This window comes from Aristolochia californica, unplaced genomic scaffold, assembly GCF_029961685.1.
Source record: "Aristolochia californica isolate CCGP_79_NKW_82.1479 unplaced genomic scaffold, dmAriCali1.0.hap1 SCAF_13, whole genome shotgun sequence".
NCBI lineage: Eukaryota > Viridiplantae > Streptophyta > Magnoliopsida > Piperales > Aristolochiaceae > Aristolochia > Aristolochia californica.
In genome coordinates this window covers 7,500,960-7,510,013 of record NW_027181804.1, presented here as the reverse complement: position 1 = coordinate 7,510,013, position 9,054 = coordinate 7,500,960, and positions in this window count along the sequence as shown.

Here is a 9,054-nt window from a genome sequence, read left to right as displayed (position 1 = left end):
CCACTTTGTCTCACTTTCTATCTCTTCCCCCCCCCCCCCCCCCCCCCCCCCCCCCCCCCCCCTTCTCCATCATTTGCCTAGAACAACTTTAATTATTTATTTGGAAGTTCAGAAGATAAAACCTTGAAGAGGTTTTTATCTATTGGAAGATGGGTCCAAGCCCACACGATCAAGGAAGATCCACATATCTAAGAGTATTGTAAGATGGGTCACATGACCAAGGAAAACCCACATATCTAAGAGTATTGTAAGATGAGCCCAAACCCATAAGAAGTAGGACCCACTATGATTACCACGAGTTGACATCCTTATCACATAAGTTGGAAGATCAAGTGGGATTCACAAAGATAACCACAAGCTGGTTAGAAGATCAAGAAGGACTCACAAAGATAACCATGAACTGGTTAGAAGATCAAGTGGGACCCACAAAGATAGCCACGAGCTGACATATTTATCTTATGGTCACGTCCTCATAGAATAGTTTTAGTCTGAGTTATGTTGTCTTCTATTTATATTAAGTTATTTAATTATGCTAGGACTTATCTTTAAGTGTTAGAGTTTGGGTGTAATTGGGACAAAGGTAGTTTTATTGTAATTGGACTCTACTACCTTCCTCTATTATAATAGAGGATCATGTACTTTGGTTATATAAGGTCAATGAAGTATTTCTTTTTTTCATACATTCAACATGGTATCAGAACAAGTTCTGTGAGTGACTTGGTCAACCCACAGAGGTAATGTGATATTTTTAGATCAATTATTTCAAACAGTTTAGGTTTCATATTTGTCCTTTTTTTCAATCCTTACACCCATTAGTTGTTTTAGGTTTTTCACCTCTATACTGAGCTTTTCATTTTTCAAATTATATATTGACGAAAATATATTCAAGTCTACTTTCAAAGGAAAAATGATTTTTTTCCAATCGGAGTTATCTACAAAGAGAAAACAATATTTGAAGCAACGAAAATCAGATTACAAAAGAGGTTCGAGCAGTAGTAGAAAACTTCAACTTCCGAGGTACTTTATGCTATCAAGAATGAGACTTTATATGGAGAATTATATATCAAAAGAAACATTTATAAGTCTATTTTATTACCTATTCATCCAATTCTCGGTATGCTTTTTTTATAAGGAGATATTTATCTTGGAAGATTCAATGGTCATGCTGGCAAAAGGAGAAAAAAGTACATAGTTTGGCCAGATTACAGTGAACAAAATTTATTAGATTATTTATCTCAAAAGAAGTATAATTATGAAGAGAAGTTATACTTGGATGAAAGGTATTTAAGTCTAGTTTCATAAGGAGAAAATGTATGTCAATATGAACTATATTTTTGGATATATTTGCATTGGAAGAATCAAAGGTCATGTTGGTATCCTGTTACATTGAAAAATCTTAATTTAAGCTGATTATTTTGCATCACTTCTTGAGTTGCTATATCAGGAAAATATCTAACTTCTCCCTTGTTTGAAGGTTTATTACTACATATATGTTATTTGGGCTTATTACTACATTTATGATATTTGGTTCAAATTGGGATCACTACCATTACCTCCCAGCTTGAGGGGGAGAAATAGAAGAAGAATAAGAAATAGGTATTTTATTCCATATGTTGTGGATAAGTTTTATGTGACCAAAATATTCAAAAAAGGGGGAGCACAAATGATGAAGCTTTTGCATCTAAGAAGAAATTTTTGCATCGGATTATTTCATGGTTCCTTTTACAAGGTTTATTTTTTTGGTTCGTGTTATATGGGCCCAAACCCATTTCAACTGTAGCTATTGTGTCTTTTTAGATAAGACGTTATTATTGAAAAAGTGGTGACCTCAGTATCCTTTCTCATACCATCCTTTATTTGACTCTCACAAATATCTTTGAGCCAACCCTTATTGTAACCTTATGAGTGTTTACTACGGTTGGGACACCGTGACAGAGGAGCTTATTACAACATTTATGTTACCCATTAATTTCTACCTATGAGAGTAGGTGCCTGGGGTGGGACACCGTGATGAATGAGTTTATTACTACATCTATGTTACATCACCATGATGAAGAGCTTATTACTACATACCCCCCTTAATTGTCATTTATTACTCCTACCACTTGAGAGTTGTTGTCCTATAGAGGGACACGGTGATGGAGGAATTTTATTACACTTCTGAGTATTGCGTATAGAGATGGCAAATTGCTCAGCACTTGCCGGCAAGCTTTGTTCCCGTGCGAGAGTAAGGTATAGAGATGGGCATATACATCTGGATAAAGTATTGGGTCCACCATCCATCCAGCCTCCACTGTGTCGAAGAGACTGGTTATATTTCCCCATTGTCAAACACGCGGCTAATATTCAGGTTTGAAAAGCCTATTGGGAACTTTACTGGCTAGAGCATCATCGTTGGGAGAATCATCCGAGCTTAACAATAGTTCTATCATTGGAAGGTCATCGATATCGTCGGAAGTACTCTAGCATTATCATAGATATCATAGGAAGTTCTCTGTCATCTCTATCTTAATTATTTATGAAAAATATATCTTTGGTAGCTTGGTGTTGTTCAAAACATGTTTGCAAGCCTATAATGAATTGTATGTAAATTGATTAACGTGATTGTAAAAAACAGATTGTTTCCTTGATCCTGTGATTTTATTCCTTGATTTTAAGATCTAAATTGATCCTAAAATCAGCATGTAATGTATTATAAATTGCCTCATAAACGGAGAAGAATACATCATCGAAAAATCATTCTTTGAATCTTTGTTATTGGTTTTTGGTTACTCTATTTTACATGGTATCAGAGAGGGAAAATTATCTTCTCCTTTCCGTCGCCGAAAGTCGGAACTAAGTGCTCCCGTAGTCGTCGAAAGAGGAAGCCAAAAAAAAATCGTCGTGGAATTGCAGAACTCTGTTTTTTTTTGCAACTCCATATTCCAGTCATCCCATAGCCACAAGAACGTCATCGACGACCGACGACGATCACCGAAGACCGAAGACGACCGCCGACGACCTTACCACTAGCTCGTTATTGCTGCCGATCACCGCTATCTCCAAGGGAAGCCGACTTACAGAACTCTATTCTCTTTCTACAACGATAGTCCCGTAGCCGAAACCACATCGCCAATGAGTGCCAACGACCGCACCACCGCCCCATTGTCGCTGTTGACCACCGTCATCGTTGAAGAAAGCCGAAGCTCCATTGCCGTTGTCGAAGAAGAAAGGTGATTATTTTTTTTTAAACTTAGGAATTACTGTTCCTTTATTTCTCTGTTGACCGAACTGACCCAGACCGGTGGGTCAACTCAAGCGGATCCGAATCGGACCGGACAAGAATTGGACCAGACCAGATCAAACCGAGCCGGACCGAATAAGACAAGACTAGGCCAAATTTCCAGATCGATGGCTACCACTACAAGCGCATCAACCGAACTTATCCCATCACCACAAATTATAGTCCACCAAGACAATTCTGCATTTCCAACTGGAATCATCCTCGATGAGACTAATTATTCATTATGGTCCCAACTCATGGAGATGCGAATTGGCGTGCGCAACAAAGCTAGATATCTCACCGGTAAAACGAGAAAACCAGCATCTGGCAATCCCAATCTTGGAGCATGGATTATTGAAAATCAAAGAGTCAAAAGTTGGCTTATTGACTCCATTAGTCCATTGCTAATGCATTGATTTATTTGCCCTCCACTGCCAAGGAGATATGGGAAGCAGTATAAAAAACGTTCTATGATGGATCAGATGAAACCTGTATATTTGAGTTGAACTGGAGATCTTTTTCTACCAAACAAAATAGTAGACCATTATCCACGTACTACAATGAACTGGTTGCTATTTTCCAGGAGATTGATCATAGAACTATATCTCAGGAAGGAACAGTCGAAGGGCTAATCTAATTGCACTCTGCAATGGCTAGGCTTCAGGTTCATATTTTTCTCAGCGGGCTTGACTCCGAGTTGATAAAGTTTGTAGAGAAATCTTGCAAAAAGACCCCAAACTTGATTTGGAGAGTGCATACGCATATGTCAGAAGAGAATATCAACAGAGACAGACAATAGGGAGCTATCGTCCAGTCTCAGAGAACTCGACGATGTTGGTCAACCAAAATCGACAAGGATCATCAAGCAGTCGAAACACTCAATCCTCTGGAAAAGGTAACAATCGTGTATGTACTCACTGCGGAGAAAAAGGACATTCACAACAACGATGTTATGAAATTATTGGTTATCTGGTGTGGTGAGATTTCCCCAAAAAACCCCATAAAAAGATTGTTGGGAAAGCTATGGTGACATCCACAGAAGATAATCAGCAGCTACCTACGGCAAATGTTGCCCATCCAGATATTCTCGATAAAACATCAGTATTCTCTTTAAATTCTAAGAACAGACCTTGGATTATTGATACAGGTGCATCTGATCACATGACAAGGGATCCCAGTCAGTTACAATCTATCCAACCTTCTCCACAATCTGTTATTTCAACAGCCAATGGTAGTACCTCTCCTATTACTGGGGAATGATCTGTTATATTATCCAATAATCTTACATTAGAAACTGTCCTCTCTTGAATATAATATTTTGTCTGTTAGCCAAATTACTTCCACTCTTGCTAGTACTTTTAACTTTTTGGCCCTCATTTTGTGTCTTTCAGGACATTCTAACCCGTAAGATTCTTGGTTATGGTGTTAGACGGGGCAAATTCTACTTTTACGAGTTGACAGAGAACTAGGGATCGAAAATAAGTTAGACAAATCAAGCTAGCAATAAAGATAATGCTCAAACAATTGTATGGTTATGACATCGACGATTAGGCCACCTTTCCTTTGGTTATCTTAAGAAATTGCGACCTCAACTTTTTTCAGGTTTGAATGATATGCATTTTCATTGTGACACATGTGAATTGGCTAAGAGCCACCGTACTGCTTATTTACCGAGTTTGAATAAAAGTTTTGAACTTTTTGAGGTTATTCATTCCGATGTTTGGGGTCCAGCCAAGGTTCCCTTTTTTTTAAGAGCTCGTTACTTTGTGACATTTATTGATGAATACAATAGAATGACTTGGGTATCTCTGCTTATACAAAAGAGTGATGTGTGTCTAGCATTTCAGAAATTCCACACAATGATACATACTCAATACCAAAAGCAGATTCATGTTTTGCAATCTGACAATGGTACTAAGTTTGTTAATGCTTCTCTCAAAAAATTTCTGAACAATCATGAAATTCATCATCAGACCTCTTGCACGTATACTCCCCAATAGAATGGATTGGCAGAAAGAAAGAATAGACAACTTTTGGAAGTAGTGCGTGCCTCTCTCTTTGGCATGAACATGCCTCGATTTTATTGGGGCGAAGCTGTCAAATTTGCTACCTACCTCATCAATCGAACACCTTCTAGAGTACTAGATTTTCAAACTCCTCAACGCAAGCTGTAATCCCTGATTTCAATTCCCCATCTTCCGAATCTTGAACTTGGAATTTTTGGGTGTACTGCATATGTTCATATCCCAATGATCTTGCGAAATAAACTTGATCCATGTGCCAAACAATGTGTATTTGTTGGCTACTCTGAATTTCAAAAAAGATATCGGTGTTATGATCTACACACCCAAAAGCTCCATGTGACTCTAGATGTCTCCTTCCATAAATCAATACCTTATTATTCAGGGGGAGTTTCTTGAACATATTTTCAGGGGGAGAGTTCAAGTGAAGAAAATGTATCACAAGAAAATAGCGCAGGTACTGAGTTTATTGAGTTAGAAGCAGTGAATGAAATTTTCAAGCGTCATGATGTGTAACAAGACTGTGATTCAGTAATTTCTCCTGAAGAACCCTCAGAATTGCCCCCGTCTGCATCAACAACTGAAGAATCAACCCGGAATGTTCCTCCTCAGGTAAATACAAATCTTGTGTTTGATGAGTCTAATGAAACATGTCTTCCTACAGAAAATATACCCCCTAGATATCCACAAAGATTGAATAGGGGAGTTCCAAAAAAATAGTATGAACCTGATCTTGAAGCCAATACCAAATACTCAATCAACAACTATGTGTCATCCCATAGGTTGACTAAATCGTATGCATTTACTGTTGATCAATTATCCAGGGTTTCTATTCCTAGTAATGTGTAGGATGCATTAGCTGATCCAAAATGGAAAAGGCGATAAACAAAGAGATGGAGGCTCTACAAAGGAATACCACTTGAGAACTTGTTCCCTAACCTAAAGGAGTAAAAACAATTGGATGTCGATGGGTGTTCACATTGAAACTCAAACCGGATGGAAGTATTGACAAATATAAAGCTCGACTAGTTGTAAAGGGATATACGTAAAGGTATGTGATAGACTATCAGGATACTTTTGCACTAGTAGCTAAGATCAATACAATTCACATTTTTATATCTATAGCAGCGAATCGAGACTGGCCTCTGCAACAATTTGACGTTAAAAATGTCTTCCTCAATAGAGACTTAGAAGAAGAAGTCTACAAGGAGCTACCACCCGGCTTAAAAAGTGGTTCTTTGTGTCAAGGTGAAGTCTGTAAATTGAAGAAGTCATTGTACGGGCTGAAACAATCACCTAGAGCATGATTTGGGAGATTCTCAGCTACAATGAAGGAGTTTGGTTATAAACAAAGTAACTCAAATCATACTTTGTTTATAAAACACAAAGAAGGAAAGGTAATAGCTTTAATTATATATGTTGATGATATGGTCGTAACAGGAGATGACCCATGTGAAATGCAAGCTTTACAGAAGAATTTAGCCACTAAATTCGAAATGAAGGATCTCAGACAGCTTAAATATTTTTTGGTAATTGAGGTTGCAAGATTGAAACATGGAGTCTTCCTTTCACAGTGAAAATATGTGTTAGATCTTCTAGTCGAAACCGGAGTGCTTGACTGTAAACAAATAGAGACGCCCATGGAAATGAATCATAAGCTCGGAATTTTTCCAGATCAAATCCCAGCAGACAAAGGGCATTATCAGTGATTAGTTGGAAGATTAATCTACCTATCACACACAAGGCCCAATGTAGCATATGATGTAAGTGTTATGAGTCAGTTTATGCATGCACCAAGTGAAGAACATATGAAAGCAGTTTATCGGATTTTGAGATACTTAAAGAGTGCTCCATTAAAAAGGTTTGTTATTCTCAAAAAGTGGTATCTCTAATATTGAAGGATATACATATTCTGATTGGGCAGGTAATCAGACAACCAGAAGATCCACGTCGGGTTACTTTATTTCTGTGGAAGGGAATCTTGTCACTTGGAAAAGCAAAAAACAGAAGGTAGTATCAAAATCAAGTGCTGAAGCTGAATTTTGAGGCATGACTCATGGTGTATGCGAGTTGTTATGGATAAGGAATATACTGAGGGACTTAGGGATTGAATACGCCAAACCGACGAATCTCCATTGTGATAATAAGGCAGCCATCACAATTGCACAAAATCTTATTCAACATGATCGCACTAAACATGTTGAAGTTAATCGTCATTTCATAAAGGAGAACCTCGATGCAAAGATCATCCAATTCCCCTTTATTCAATCTGAGAGTCAGCTGGCTGATATGCTCACAAAGGTAGTACCAGGGAAGGCATTTCATGGTATAATTGACAAGTTGGGCATGACTGATATCTATGCACCAACTTGAGGGGGAGTGTTTGCAAGCCAGTAATGAACTGTATGTAAATTGATTAACATGATTGTAGGAAACAGATTGTTTCCTTGATCCTTTGATTTTATTCCTTGATTTTAGGATCTAAATTGATCCTAAAATCAGCATGTAATGTATTATAAATTGCTTCCTAAACGGAGAAGAATACATCATCGAAAAATCATTCTTTGAATCTTTGTTATTCGGTTTTTGGTTACTTTGTTTTACAAAACAAAGCCTGAATACCACCTCTCACCGAGAGATCTTCTCGTTGTTATCTTTCCAACAAGCATCTAGCAAAACGGGAGTTTATCATCGGTCAAAAAGTTTCCTTTGCTCGTTGCTGCTTATCTAGGATCTTCTACTATCTTTGAAAAATCTATGGTTGTTTAATTGTTTCAAATTCAATTTTCTGTCATCCAGTGAAGTCTCTACAAATCCACATTATTATATGTTGTTTTATTGTCGATTGATTTCCGAAAATTTGATCTTGCTTTAATCTTGCTGCTTCTTCAGGATATTACATCCATTAATCCAGAAGATATCCCCTCTACTGGTTTCCGGAAACTCTTCTGCCAATCCATTCTGTTGAGGTTCTCTCGGAAAGTTTCTTGTCATGGTTGCCTTTCTAGAAGTTGCTCTTTGGTTTTCTTTGTTCGGAACCGGGGGAAGAAGATGACACTGCTTCTCTTCATCAACAACTCTATTTTCGCTTTTGGAGGCTGAAGATGACGGCCATTGATTCTGCGAGCTATTTGCCATCTTCCGTTTGTGGTTCTCATAGGTTCATCACCGACTATCCTCTTTGGTTCTAAGTCCGCTCTGTTTGGAGTCGTTGACGAAGAAGAAGAAGATGAAGATTGTTGTGATTAAAGATGAAGACTATTGCGATTAAATCTTTCCTAAGTTAGGAAATTTTAATCAAGCTTCGGTTCAGCACATGCTCCAACCCGACCGAGTTCACCCAGCCACCCTTTTGACCCGAGCTTTGTTCCATTCTGCCGAGCTAACTCGGTCAACTCAGAGTGAGTCAACTCGGGCTGGGTCAACCCGACGCGGCCCACTTATTTTTTGCCTTGGTTATACGTGTTCAGGTCCCAAGTTTTATACATATTTCTTTCGTGACTCGGCTATATTGGTCTACTATTTGACTCGACACGACTCGGTTCTTTTTCTTCGGCTGGATTATTATTTTGTGGTATTCGCAACATATCCCTCTATCAACATATTATTTGGTGCAATACTTGCATCATATTATTTCATGGGTCCTTTTACAAGGATTTTTATTATTTATGTTCGTGCCACTTTAGTTGCTACTATTGTGTCTCTTTAGATGAGACATTATTATTGAAGAACTTCTCAGTTGCTGATTTTAGGCTATTCTGATGGATGACA